The sequence below is a fragment of the Podarcis erhardii genome, assembly GCF_964252035.2.
Source record: "Podarcis erhardii genome assembly, chromosome: 4".
NCBI classification, from domain to species: domain Eukaryota; kingdom Metazoa; phylum Chordata; class Lepidosauria; order Squamata; family Lacertidae; genus Podarcis; species Podarcis erhardii.
The window spans coordinates 59,165,735-59,181,611 of record NC_138508.1 but is presented as its reverse complement, the minus strand read 5'-3'; positions in this window follow the sequence as shown (position 1 = coordinate 59,181,611).

Below are 15,877 nucleotides of genomic sequence, written 5' to 3'. Positions count from 1 at the left end.
CAAACAGTTTAGCGACTTGCTGAAAACACAAATAGCAAGCAATGATTTGAGTATTATTGATGTGTAAACTGTTGAAGTGGAATGTGAGTACAAAGCTCATCTTGAAATTCAATATAATTTTTGAGATTGTCATCAAAGTGCTAAAGTGGCAAACTGATTAGGACAAGAGGAAGCATGTAAACATAGACAATTGGAAAATACTCTGTGCATTCCACCCTGTTGCTAACAGCGGCCTCTGCACAGGACAGGACATTGCACGCTAAAAATAAAAATATTAAAAATAAGTCAGGCAAAAATAAAAGCTTTTGATACAAATCCAGTGTATTTTTAAAACAACAAGGGATCTCAGAAATAAATACAGAAAAGCTTAAGAGGAAACAGGGATGGTTTTGGTGCTAAAAGGCAAAAGATATCAATCTACACATATCAGTGAAAACTTAATAGGTGTTATTATTACTGAAATGCCCTGGAGGAGCCTAAGATATCCAAGAAGTGTGCATAGCCTATTGTAGAAATCCATTCTCAGAATCACTCACAACACTTAACATTGTACACCATCTAGTTGGGGGGGGGGGAATTACTTGGGCTGCAAATATACCCACTTACCTGTAAATGAGATCATTGAACTCAAGGATGCTTATTTCTGGGTAGGAATATATAGGGTTTGCTATTTGTCTGCTAATGTCAAAATCTGCCCCTTTATCTTTTGAGGAGACTATGTCTCTCTATGTAATAAAAATGTAAGAATGTCATCATGGAGCCTCCATTAGGGGATTTGTAGTGGCACAACACAAACCTGGATTTGCATGAAGTCAGGGTGGGCTAAGGTTGCACAATAGCAGTAGACATGACATGGGAGTGAGAAGGCAGAAACAGTGAGTGGTGATTTACTACAATAGCAGAAGTTTGACTAAAGCAAAGGTGGAAAAATACAGAGAGGAAAATGGCAATTTTAAACAATGGCTGAAGTTTTAGTAAAGCCAGGATGGAGAGCCAAGTAGCAATTTTTTAAAATGGTAGAAGTTTGAGTAGAGCAAACAAGGGAGCACTGGGAGAGGAGTGGCAGTTTAAGACTTGAGTGCAACCCGGGAGTTTGTAAAGGTTCAGTTGTGTTAATGTTTTGTGTTAGCCTCTTTGTTGTACTCATCTCTATTTCTTGTTGAAACTTTTTTTAAGAACAATCCCTCAGTGTCTTTCCATCCCTGCTTTAGTCAAACCTCTGCTGTTGTTTAAATAGTAACTTTTTTGCTTTCATTGTGTCTCCCTTCTTTCTTTCCATTCCTTCCCCCTTTCCATTCCTCAGCTGTTTCATGTAAGAGAAAAATAATAATATGGTGCTCTCAAATATTCCATAGTAGCTTCCCACAATGTATTTCATTCCTGGTACCCTGTGTTGTCTTCAACATGAAGTTTCAGAGTCAACATATTAATTTATAACAGGTATGTGGTGGGTGTGTAAGAAGATCAAAGCCTTCTGGAATGAGATTTATTTAGAACTTTAAAAAATGTTAAATTGGGTCCTCCCTTAAAGAGGCATTGTGATGAGACCCGGAAAACTGACACTCTGTGTTGTGGGTGGGTACAATTGGTCAGCCACAACACCCAATTGGTAGGTCCCTCAAAGCTGGGTGCAATCTGGCCAATGGGACGCAGTCCAAATGGTTCGAGGCACCTATTTATGCCCATGCACGTGACCAGAGCTTCCTCTTTTGGTGCGTGCATTCAGAACACCCGCCCACCTCTCCCTACTTTTAGGGCTTGTGCTTGACCTTGCTATGCCGTCGTGTGTCATCTGCCCTTGGGACGGGACATGGAAGGAATTTTCCCCACTTGGCTGATTGGCTTTTGCCATTTGGGTTTCGCCTGCCGCGTAGCAATTCATCACAACTTGTAAGGTTGCGGAATGGCTCTGGTTCAGGTGATAGGGATGGGAGAATGCTCTCACCATCCCTATGTGAAGGGTATTCCGTTAAAGGAATCCAGAGACTCAATGGTTTGGTCAACCCCTGAGAGGGGGTTGTGCCCATGCCTGAGTCTAGGGGGACACTTGGGTGGCAGAGTTAGCCCGTTCCCGGCTTTCCGCTTATTCAGGTGTTCACCCTTGGCTGACCTATGCTGGTGCCCTGAGTCAGCGCTACCTGCATGGCAGGGAGCTAGTCAAACCAGAGCCTATGCAACGAGCCACTTTCTGTAACCAATAAAATTGTGGCCTAAATTATGCCAAAAACCAAAACCAAAATTTGAGTCAAGTGCGAATTTATTTAGGGGGGAGGTTTCTGGGTCTGAACACACAAAAGTACCTCTTCTTTAAAAACCTGAATCATTTTTACTTGGCATTACAGGACCTGATATCCCTTGGAATGTAAGAAAAGGTTTTTTTAATACGCCACAGTAGCTGCGAGGGTTCTCATTGCTACGTATTGGAAAAGTGATAGAATCCCCTCTAAATCAGAATGGATATTGAAGCGTGTAGACTATGCCGAGCTAGATAACCTTTCTGAAAAGATCAAAGATAAATCTAAGCAGGAGTTTATTTCAAATTGGGAAATTTTCAAGAACTACCTTAAGAACAGTTGTTGTGATTTAGATACATTGGGCCAGAGATTTTGGTTATAATATACAATATGATGAATGGTCAAAATTATGGAATGAAAGACTAAAATTTACGGCATGTACTGCGTTAAAGGAAATTGTGATGAAAATTGTATATAGATGGTATATAATGCCAGTAAAACTAGCTAAAATGTACAAAACATGTAATAAGTATTGGAAATGTAAAGAAAAAGAAGGGACATTCTATCATATGTGGTGGGAGTGTAAAAAGGTGAGAGGCTTCTGGGAAATGATATATAATGAATTGAAAAAGATGTTGAAATATACGTTTATTAAGAAACCGGAGGCCTTCTTATTGGGATTGGTAGGAAATGAGATAAGTAAGAAAGACTGTAAACTTTTTCAATATGCAGTTACAGCAGCGAGAATACTTCTGGCCCAAAAATGGAAACAGGAAGAGTTACCGACGGTGGAAGAATGGAGACTGAAATTGACTGATTATGCAGAACTGGACAAACTAACAGGGAAGATTCGGTATCAACGAGACCAAAAGTTCATCGAGGAATGGGGAAGATTTACAGATTATCTGAAAGGCATATGTGATGAACAGATAACGTTTGTTGTTTTTCAAGAGACTCTGTGAAAAACAGAGGAATATTGTTAAAAAGAAAATAAGAGGAGGGAAGGAGATATCTAAAGGCAATACTAAGTTAAGAAATGTGTTAATAATATTGATGCAAACGAAAGATCGGCAGAGGAGCTGAGGGAAGTCAAAAAAAGAGATGAATGTGTGATAAAATGTGAATTGATTGTATAAAAAATGGCTTTTTTTCTTTTCTTTTGTGGAAAATGAATAAAAATATTATTTTAAAAAAAGAACAGTTGCTGTGATTTAAACTCGGTAGCAGCCTTTGAACAACCTCTGTAAATAATTTATGTAAAAAGGGAAAAACATAGATTTTTTTCATTTTCTTTTATTTCTAACAAGCAGATCAATTTAGGCAATAAATTTAAAATGAATGAAATATGGAAAGGACAGGAGGTCAGATGCTTTGGAAGAAAAAATTATTGTTAAAATGTTTGTATTTTTGTGATTTTTAGTGACTCGGTTTATTGATAACAGTGCATGTAACTTTATGTTGTCTGGATGTAAGTAAGTACAATAAAGCATTGAAAATCTAAAATAATAATAATAATAAAATTATAACAGGTATTTTATCAACAAGCAACACCCATTTGGTACAACACCCAACAAGCAGACTGAACCTTTTCTAACTGAACAAGCTTACTGAAAGATTTGCTCTTCAGATGCTATTCATCATAAAGATACAATAGCATATTTCAGCATATGGTATGTGTGCAAAGGGGGCTACAGAACAGAAGAGAAGAGCAGGCATGAAAATGGGTGATATGTGTGCAAGAGAGAGTTAAGAAAAGGAGGAAGCAGGGGAGAAGGAGGCGAAGGTGAAAATGTGCAAAAGGAGTTGCAAAAAAAAGGAGGGAGTTGGAAGCATGGGAATGTGAGTGGAGAGGAAAGCAGGGGCATGAAAGGGTTTGCAGAATAAGGGGATGGAGAGCCAGTGTGGTGTAGTGGTTAAGAGCGGTAGTCTCGTAATCTGGGGAACCAGGTTCGCGTCTCCGCTCCTCCACATGCAGCTGCTGGGTGACCTTGGGCCAGTCACACTTCTCTGAAGTCTCTCAGCCTCACTCACCTCACAGAGTGTTTGTTGTGGGGGAGGAAGGGAAAGGAGAATGTTAGCTGCTTTGAGACTCCTTCGAGTAGTGATAAAGCAGGATATCAAATCCAAACTCTTCCTCCTCTTCTTCCTTTTCTTCTTCTTCTTCTTCTTCTTCTTCATAATGGGCAGAAGGTGAAAAGGTGCTTAGTAGCAATGTGTAAGCAGAGGAAGACGCAGGAGCAGTGTGCAGGGCAGGTTGCACAAAAGAAGGTGGGAGGTGTGGGCAAGGAGGTGGAGGCGACAACAGGTGCCAAGTGGGGGCTGCAGAATAGAAGAGACAAGTGGTTTGGGAAATGGGGTTGGGAGGGCGAAAGGTGAGCTTCCTAGCTGCATGGGGTGGGAAGGGGAAGGCAGCTTTCCCCACCCTAGTGCTGGAGAGGCGTTTTGCTCTGCCTCCGCTATCTGAGCCAGCTGGCTCTTCTCATGTCCCCATCATCCCTTACAATTGGAAACACTCTTTGGGGCATACGTAGTCTAAAACATATAGAGGGCAACAGGTTGGAGAAGGCTGCTCTAGAGAATAAATTTACCTCTAGGCAGGGGATTTTTAATCACTATATCTCCTGACTTCTTTTTTTGAAACTTAAAAGCTAGAGGGTATTTGCATCATGGCAACAGTGCTGTGGAACAACTGTTTAATCCGCAGCCTAGGCTATTTTCCTGATAGGTTAGTCCGCCCACCAGTGGGCAGAAAGAAATGTGTGCCCATCAAAGGAGTAATGTTTGTGGGGTTCAGTTCCCCCTCTGGCTGTATTCACTTTCTTGGGTAAGTGTACTTGTCTCATAATCTTGCTGGTTTTTCCTCTCTGGGTGTTTTGTATTGAAGAATGTCTAATCAAAGCGCTGGCATGGCATTTAGCAGAGCTTGTGGCCTTGGGCAAATCACTTGCCTCACTCTAGTTCTGCATTTTGTTTCCAAGATCAGCCACTGACAACCAAATAACTCCGCAAAAGTTACAGGCGGGACATGAGGGCAACAGTAATTCCCTGCCATTTGTCCCCAGCTATGCAGGAAGAGAGAAGGGGATTGTGCTTGTAGATTTTTGTTGCATGAGCCCACTGGGTGTTCCCAATCTAAAAACAAAACAAAACAAAAAAGGTCTTCTGGAAGGCCTTCAACATGTTTAATTACTTGTTCATGTAAAACATATCATGCATGGCTTGGTTCACTTTCTTGAGGTAACTGCTCTGTTTATTTCCTGCTTTATGACTATGGCACTTTGGTTGTATGGATCTGCTATGTGTGGATGATATTTCTTGGTGACAAGGGACTTGTAAAAACACATGGAATTGCTTTATAACCAGAGGGCTGTTTTTCAAAAGCTATCTATCTTCAGGGGACCCTTTCCATATTAAAAGCTCCCTGGTGTTTGCCACAAACCTGCATGTTATGAGAGGATCAAAGTGCAGGTTCTGTTCAAATATCTCCATTGAGCTGGCTGCCATCTTTTGTATTGTCCCTTAAGGGTGCAGGCTCAGATCACAATCTCCAGGACTGAACATTCTAGAGGAAGATATCCCTAGCAAAGGTCAAACTGTCTTTGAGGGAGGTTTGTCTACCATCATCGGACTCCTTTGAGAGACCCCTGGTAAGCTACCAAGAAACCCAGGGCTCCACAGAGCACAGTTTGAAACCACTCCAACAAACAGAGCAAGCTCTGCACCATTTCAGTCTGTCACTATGCAAGCAGAAACTCATGTGAGCACCTTCTCTTGCTGCTGCCCAACTTTTTTCCCCTGGGAAAGGGCACAGTGTATTAGGAGTATAGATCAGTTTCACTCACATATCACTTAAAGGGCTTTTGAACCTCTCTCCTGCTCTTGGTATCATTACACGAAAGACACCCCCGCCAAAAAAAAATCAGTTTTAAATGCTCTGATATCAGATTTTTACATTGATTTATGACCACGCAGGAAGTCCCATTTACAATTGCTTGTCAGCCTTCCTGACATTATTGTATCATCTCTGTGAACAGAAGCACATTTTTGTATTCCCCCTCCCCCATTTTACCACAAAGTAGTCAACATTTGGGAATGGCTTTTTGACATGTTAACCTCTTCACCTCGCGTGGTGGTGTTGATTTGATCTCACTATTAGCGAGTGTCATGGTTATAAAAATTAACAAACCAACAATCAAAAAGTACTATCTCTCTAAGGCTATCCCAGACACAGAGCCTCTAAAGAAAATACAGTGGTACCTCAGGTTACATACGCTTCAGGTTGCATATGCTTCAGGTTACATATGCTTCAGGTTACAGACTCCGCTAACCCAGAAATAGTGCTTCAGGTTAAGAACTTTGCTTCAGGATAAGAACAGAAATCATGCTCCGGCGGCGCGGCAGCAGCAGGAGGCCCCATTAGCTAAAGTGGTGTTTCAGGTTAAGAACAGTTTCAAGTTAAGTACGGACCTCCGGAACGAATTAAGTACTTAATCCAAGGTACCACTGTACATACATATATTTGTAATAAAGGCAAATGGACATCTTGTTTTCTTCTATACTCACAGGGACTTCCCTACTGGCATTTTGTTTTTGCTGGTATATTCTGCAACATTTCACTCATGCAATGGTAGCGCAAAAGTGGTGGGTTTATACTGGGCCATCCACACACCATTCTGCCTTGTTAGTTCTTCTGTGATGCTTCCTCAGTGTTCTTGCACTAATGTCATCTGGAGGAGCAGCCTTACACAACAGGGAAACAAAAGTGGTACACACACAAAATAAACTAAAACATTTGTTATATTAAAAGTTACAGGATTTCAGCAGGAAGTTACAGGAGACACACTGACTGGAAACAAAACATATGTAACCCTGAAACATATAATTGCCCTGATACCATCATAAGCACACATCATAAATATATAATAAAAAGGATGCCGGGAAGAGCCCATAGAGCAGGCCTGTCCAAAGTCCTAATCTGGCCCGCCGTTCAGTTTAATTCAGCCCCTGTGCCAGTTTATTTCCTGGGGTAAAATGTTTTAAAAAGCTCATCAACTTAAATCCTAAAAAAAGCTCAACAACCTTGGTTGGCCCTCATGCATGTCCACTTCATCAAATCTGGCCCTCTTTGAAAAAAGTTTGGGCACCCCTGCCATAGAGGGAAAAGTGGTCTGTATCCTTCTCTCTTCCTCTGTGTTGCCAGTCACTCATCGCTTTTTTTAAAGGCTCTGATTATCTGATTGATTTAAAGGACCTGTGTGTATGCACCAACCTTGTAAAGCATAATAATTGTTCAATATTAAGAAGGAAGGAAGGAAGGAAGGAAGGAAGGAAGGAAGGAAGGAAGGAAGGTACTCATAGGTAGGTACTGTACTGTAGAAGCAGCATTGACAGGAATGCTTGTCTTGTATTACACGGGGGGGGGGGAGTGCAATTGCTCCGCTCTGCTGGGATCTAAGTGGGTAAATAATATGTAAAGGCAGAGTTACATGCATGTACTATGTTAAAGAAGGCTGATCACCGAAGAATTGATGCTTTTGAATTATGGTGCTGGAGGAGACTCTTGAGAGTCCCATGGACTGCAAGAAGATCAAACCTATCCATTCTGAAGGAAATCAGCCCTGAGTGCTCACTGGAAGGACAGATCGTGAACCTGAGGCTCCAATACTTTGGCCACCTCATAAGAAGAGAAGACTCCCTGGAAAAGACCCTGATGTTGGGAAAGATGGAGGGCACAAGGAGAAGGGGACGACAGAGGACGAGATGGTTGGATAGTGTTCTCGAAGCTACAAACATGAGTCTGACCAAACTGCAGGAGACAGTGGAAGACAGGAGTGCCTGGCGTGCTCTGATCCATGGAGTCATGAAGAGTCGGACATGACTAAACGACTAAACAACAACAACAACTATGTTATGGGATTGTACCCAGGCTTATTTACCAAGTTCTACAGCTCAGCATCTGAGGTAGGCAATTGAGGTAAACGTATTTTCCCACATTCATTTGAGGCGTGTATTATGGCATTTAAACAAAGAAAAGTGTAATTGAAATGGGGGGTGGGGGTATTTCACAGTGGTAATTCACAGTGTAATCCTGTGCACACTGGTAGCAACACTTCATACTACGTGTCTGATTTTTGCCAGGGATAATATTTGCTAACTGCTATCAGTTTGGCTTGGATCAAAGCATCACACAAGTTTGAGGGACATTACAATTTTTCAGGGCAGGTTTAGGCCTCCATAAAGATAACAGGGAGTAAGGAAGCAAAGGAGAAAAGAGGGGCAAGATAGCTGGTGGAAGAGTGTGGTATAAGCAATGGGCTTAGAACCTGAAGGAAAAGGTAGATGAAAGGGAAACTGATGAAAGGGGAAGTAAAAATAAGGAAATGTGAAAGGAAAAAAGGTGAGGCAATGAGCTGACACAAGAAGACATACATATATGACACCCAAACTTACATTCCTCAGTGATTCGCCATTCTGTTATCTGCAGATGGGTTTATTAACAGCATCCATTGAAAGCAATTGTGTTTGATATGAAATCTCCATCTAATATATTTGATGGGCATTGGCTTATTCACAAAGAGAAGTCATCAGCTGACATTCCAATCATGGAGTGGTGAGCATACATGTGTGAACACATCCTCAGAAATGCAATAGAGTGTGTGTTCCTAGAGAAAGATGGGGAGATAGACAGGCCGAGCAAGGCACTGTGGCCTTTTGAGAAGCAGAGGTCATCAAAACCCAACAAGTGGAAGAAGCTGGCTGTTGTAGCATTGGCATATGGAGAGGATTAAAAGAAGGCATGCATATGCAAGCACAGAAAACCCAGATATAAACAAAGATAGCCTTTTTGTTTGCTACATGCAGGATGCAGACACATTCCTAAAAGTAACTGGAGCACCACATCCTATACACACTTTAAAGACGCTACCAGTGCAATCAAGACTGTGTGGGTGCAAAATTGGTCTCTTGACTGACATGTTTTTAATTTTCGAAGGATTGTATTCCTTCTGTTCCTGAAATGCATCCAGTGCATTCAATTATAGCTAAACAGCTTAGGCCAAACCAACTTAGAAGTTTGCTACCTTTACCCTCCAAATCTCTGTGATTAATTTAGGGTGTCCTCCATCCACAGGGAGGGAGAGAATAAATGAGCTGGCATCGTTCAGTGCTTTCATGAAGAAGGTTCCCAAGTCCATTACCAATCGTCAGCAAGGTTAAATGATCTATGGGATCAATGTGTTAATGATGTGAGATAAAGGCCAAATGAATGAAATGAATGAACTCAGTGCAAGGTCTGCTCACAAGTGAGTTCAATGAGACTTACTCCTAGGTATGTGTGAGGATGGGGCAGAGCTGGCCTACCCATTATGCAGGGTGAGGAGCTGCCTCAAGTTGCAGCGGGTGGCACTGCCCTGCCTCACTGCCACAGAAGCAATCCTAGTAAGGGAGGTTTTAACCCTGCCACAGCAGCATAGTGTTCTATCACTCAGCCTCACCACCAGGTGGGAAGGCAAAGGGCTTCTCCTTAAGGTCCCAGTCCTTGCAGAGCCTCCTGCCCACTCAGTTGCGGGGGGCAGTAAGAGGCTTTTCGCCTCAGGTACTGAAAAGTGGGGGGAGGGGGCTAGCATGGGGTTATAGCCTTATTGCTCTGACCACAGTTGTAAACTTACTGGATCGAGCATGGCATTGAGGATTAAATGTGATTCATTCATTTATAAGAATTTTTTTTATAATAAAAAAAAACCTTTTAATGAAAAGATAGAATCCTGAAGGGTTCTAGATCCAGAGAAATTCGAAACAGAAATTAGATGTCTAATACAGTCCAGTTAACAGTAGCGATGGTTGTTCAGTGATTTATATATATTGCCAAGAAAGGATGCTTAAAGTTGCATTCCAGTACGTAATACCTACCTGGAAGTAGTCTCATTGAACTTGATGTGACTTATTTCCGAGTAGATATGCATAGGATTGCATATTGAGCTCAAAAGTGACAGGTCCTTCCTGCTGTGCAGTTTGATACCTTCCTCCATCTGGAAGTTCAAGACTAAATACCTTTTAAAAAGGTAAAGGTAAAGGACCCCTGACAGTTAAGTCCAGTCGCAGACGACTCTGGGGTTGCGGCACTCATCTCGCTTTACAGGCCGAGGGAGCTGCCATTTGTCTGCAGACAGTTTTTCCGGGTCATGTGGCCAGCATGACTAAGCCGCTTCTGGCTCAATGGAACACCGAAACCAGAGCAGCGCACGGAAACACCGTTTACCTTCCCACCGGAGCGGTACCTACCGGTATTTATCTACTCGCACTTCATGCTTTCAAACTGCTAGGTTGGCAGGAGCTGGGACCGAGCAATGGGAGCTCACACCATCACGGGGATTCGAACCGCCGACCTTCTGATCGGCAAGCCCAAGAGGCTCAGTGGTTTATATAATACGTTTCCATGGGACTTACTTCTTTAAAAGCATACTTAGGATCTAAGCCAAAAAATGAAACAAAATCAAAACAAGGCTCTTGTTTGTTTGATTGATGGTGCTTGTGTTAGAGGGCTAAAGGATTGAAATGAGAAAGTGTTTCTGATGTTCCTCCCTATTTAAATCTCTCACTTCCCAGCTCGGCCCAGAGAATGATCTCTCTAGATGCAGATTTGGGGGGCGGGGAGAAAAGGCTTTGGAATGACAAATATGCAATAATTGATATCCTTAGATTCTCTATAAATTGCAGAGTTATCTTCAAGATTTACAAGCCACTTTGAACCTGCTTTTATTGGACAATCTGGTTTACTGGAGGCCCACCTCATGCTTCATCCAACAGTCCAGTTTAAGAGAAGGCAGGCTGTGCACAGGTTGTCAGCCAAGAATGGCTAGAATGCAGTGATCAAGTGAAGAAACAAGCACTTAGTGATTGGTTTAATTTTAGAAGAAAATAACATTTCAGGTGTTCAGTATATATACTTCATTCTACTGTACAGGCGCTCTTGAATCTTCATGGAAACATACAATAAAATACTATACATGGTTATTCATAAGTAGGGATGGGCAAGAAATTTGGTTTGGTTCAAATTTTAATCTTAATGTAACTCATTTCCACTTTCTAAAACAATATTCAAACTGAGACAATAGCTAGCCTTTGGAAATCACATTTCTTTGAACTCCTATTGTGTAGTTCTCCAACCCCAAAAGTGTACAGAAATGTGTATATTAGAGGGAAGTGGCATTCAAATGCATTTATTGCTGAAAATAACATATTACCTGCAAAAAAGTGTATATCAGGAAAAACTGTATTACAAAAAATTAATAAGATTGCACTCTGAGTTATGGTTAGCACTGACTATTGGACCATGCACTATGGTCTTTATACATCACCTGCATCTGGTGAAATGACAAAGATGTACCAAGTTCAAAGTGTATTTTCTTTCCATTGACCTATCTCTGTCTCTGCCACTGAGAGTTTCTGAGTCATGGCCACCATTATTAGGCTGAATGTTTTCCACAAGTCAGGCTTTCATGAGAACATTACAGTTGTGGTATAATTGCCCCAGGTAAAACCAAAGGGTTTCTCTTGGTATCCATTTGTAATTGCTATCTGCTATGAGCACCAGATGAGAATTACCAATTCCCTTTTCCTTTGGTGATCTCATTTCAAAGGCACATCAAATAGAAAGGAAAAAAGTAGCAAGGCACCAACATAATATCATGGTCCCTTGTACTCTTTCTGGATTTTGTGGTGTCTACAAATGTGATCCACAATGATTTATGACTTCTAGCCTTCCCGTAGCACAACTGCTTACCACATGGTAATGTGTATGACAGGAATTACTTCTAAATTTATACAAGAGGTTTTTTTAGTTCATATGTCAAGAGTTTGCCATTTTCAATTATTTATTAAGAAAGCAATATTTTTCTAAGGTGGGTACAGAACTTTTGTTCTCTGCTTTCAATTAGCTGGGAATTTACTGTGTTCCGCCAAATGTCCATTCATCAAATTCCCAATTCCTGGCAATCTGGACAGATTCTAAGTTTACATCTTTATGGTTAAAATAGAGGAGGATGCTTATGTCTCGTGCTAAATCACAGCTGAGGGCAGACTAGTCTGGAAGATGGAGAGATCTGTTTGCTGAAGCTCTTTATGTGTATTTAATAGATGTTAGGCTAAACTCCTCTTTCCCTTCCTCACCTATCTAAATGAGGGTGGCCTTCTGCTTGCTAAGAACATACAGTGCAAGCCTAGGCATGTCTCCTCAGAAATAAGACCCACTGACTACAATGAGGCTTACTCCCAGGTATGTATAGAGGATTGCACACTTAAGCATATAAGAAAAGCCCTACTGGATCAAATCAAAAGTCCATATAGTCAGGCAACCTGTTACAGAGGCTATCAAGATGCTTCTGGGAAGCTCATAATAATCAGGCCATGAAGGCCAGGATGCCTCTGTACCCCCTGGCAACTGGCGTTCAATGGCATATACCTCTAGCAATGGCTTAAGCATAATGGCTAACAGTTGCTTATAGATCTCCATCAATTTGTCTATCCATTTTTAAATCCATATAATCCAGTGGCCATCAGTGTCTCTTGTGACAGTAAATTCCATACATTGATGCCTCAGGCTGCAGCAACTGAAATTCATCCATAGAAAAACAGCAAGATAGTGCCCATCTTTAACTTACTCTCGGGTTGTCTTCTTGTTGTTTGTGATTTCTATTGTAATGGCCATTAAATCTGACTGACTGATAACACTCAGAATTCGTACTGTATGGTCAAGGACCACTTTGCTCGGGGGTTTCCTTTGCAGCCCCCATGCTTGTCAGTGGAGCCCGTATAAGAATGCCTGCCCCCATTCCACCCTGTTCTACCCTTTTTAAAAAATGTTTTTGGTAACTTCCTGGTTCGACGCTCTGCATGCATGCACAATCACGTGTCTTTCAGATGTGCATGAAACGATCACCGCCTGTATCTCAAGTGGTATCCAGTATGGAATCAATGCAAGTGATTTTATCCATAATGCTTTGTAGATGACACAGTGGCCAGCTAGTAGTTTCTTCTAATCACTTAGGAAGGGACTACTTAGAGCAGGATTTGTTCCACTTAGAATAGCTTCACAAATGCAGTAGCATAGGGGGACAACATATTCATTTGCCACCATTATTGCTACAGAGAAGACTCTAAAATGTGTGATTTGTTTATACGCAGGGAAGGATGGGAATTTCATTTCATGTTTTTTGTGTTATTGGCTATTTTTTAAAAAACCCAATGAAACAATAAGTTACCAAATATATATGCAGTTTGAAGAGATCTCAAAAAGTCATCTAGTCAACACCCTTATTGATGCAGGAAACCTACTACTACAATCACCTCTGGTAAGTGGCTGTCCTGCCTCAGTTTGCAGAAGAGTCCACCACCTTCTGAAGCCTTCTGCTGGACAAATGGGGAGGAACCTAATTTAAATTAATTAATGTTATGCCCAGTCATGTTTCTGAAAAAGGAAGAGGCTCCGTAACTCTGTAATAAGATGGCGGGTTGGTCTGAATAACTTCTCAAGGACCTTCTCAACCCACAACTTTGTGAGTCTGTAACTTGGCCAGATCTGTCCTAGGCATGAAATCAATCCTGTGCATATGCTGTACCCCTGGGCTTCTCACGCTCAGATCATTGTGGCACATGTAATCACACTTTCTTCAGCAGCAGGCATAGTGGCAATGTATTCACCAGCCTCACCTTCTTCCCAACAGTTACATAGCCACAATCACATATATGGTGATGATAGATCAGCCCGGTCCAGCAGTAGTTAAAATGATGGTATCCTTGCTTCACTTTCTCTTTGAGTGATTCTCTCTCTTCTCTGAATCTTCACAAAAGTGCTTTCTTGGAATATCTCCAGCTAGCCCCATGAACTATTTTCTGAGCACTGTACATTGAAGTCAAACACTGCAGCATCATGCTGATCTTGGAAGACTATCACCTGTGCTTTCATATTATCCCATCCCCATCTGGAATAATAATCTGTATTATTACTTGTTATTGCTCAGGCCTTTCTCGATGCTTCCCAAGCAGAAAATATATAGCCCTCAAAAGCAGCCCACAGCCCATCAATCTGTCCTTATTTCCACACTATCACCAAGCCATGCAGAAAGTTTGCTCTGGCTCTATTTGACGGTCAGCCAGGAATCTCTCCCACACAAGATGCTTCTTTTCATTCCCCCCCCCCTTTCCCCATTGCCTAGTTTCCTCCCTTCCCATTGTGTCCTCTAACAGAAGACACTGAACCACAGCTCCGATTCAGGCCATAGCTACCACCAAATTATTTCTTGTCAGCACAAAAGCATATAACTCCAATAAGCGACCCCAGTAATGGATTGCCTCAATATCTAGTTACACAGTTTCCCTCACAAAACCTAAATGTTTTATGAGCCAAACAGGGAAAAACATTCAAAAATATGTATGTGTGTGTACACACACATACACACTTTCGATTGCTGGCTTTTTTCTCAGTAAACAGTCTTGACACATCAAAATAATTCATGTTAAACATCAGGATAATATTAAGTTTCTGTGTTTTCTTTGCTTTTCACTGTTCCCTTTGCTTGCACGATAGTTGTTTTCAGTCGCTCTGTGACCCTGGGGTGCTTCCAGACAGGTGTTTATTAGGGAATTGTTGCTGCTCCCAAATTTTGTGTGGTGTCCACGCGACATCATCATAATATGTCAGCCCATGCTTCTGTTTTTACATTTAATCTGGTTTTTAACTTTTCTGTAAAAAAAATCTAATAGAAATTTACAGGTGATAATGCTTTGAAAAGCTTCATTTGCAAGCGCGCGCGCTCTCGCTCTCTCGCTCTCTCCTTTTTCTCTTTCTTTTTGACGAGTTAATAACTTTAGAAAATAAGCCAACAGGGTGGCTGCTCTTAGAAACCCACTCCTATAATGAATTCAGGTTGTGGGCAGCTTCTCACAGACATGGTTGTGGGAGAATTCAGTTCACATTTAAAGGGGAAGCTGCGTAACTCACATTATCCAAAACAGTACGCAAACTGAAACGGAGCTACCATTCAAAATGTGCTCTTCTCTGCATTGCAATGCACTTCAAGTCAAACAATGTCTACAAAATTGCTAAGTGTGCCTAAAGATGCACATATCGGTGAAAACAACATACAAAAAGGCATCACATTAAGGGGAAATTGCTTTGCAGAAAATGTGTATATTAGGCCAAAAATGTGTAGAATAATATGTAAACAAGGAGAAGTCCTCACTAAAATGCTCATGAATTTTCATGAGGATTTTTTTAAAAAAACAAATTGCAAACTGATGTGGAAATATGAAGAAGTGAACTTAAGACTGGGAAATTGAGAAACTGAAATGGACAGATATGCCCTTTTGTACTTGGAGAATTTTAGTAGTAGTCAGGGTTGCAAAATAAACAGGGGCATGCCAGCTAAACAAAGACTGTCTGTTTGTCCATACAGTGGTACCTCAGGTTAAGTACTTAATTCGTTCTGGAGGTCCGTTCTTAACCTGAAACTGTTCTTAACCTGAAGCACCACTTTAGCTAATGGGACCTCCTGCTGCTGCCACGCCACCGGAGCACGATTTCTGTTCTCACCCTGAAGCAAAGTTCTTAACCTGAAGCACTATTTCTGGGTTAGCGGAGTCTGTAA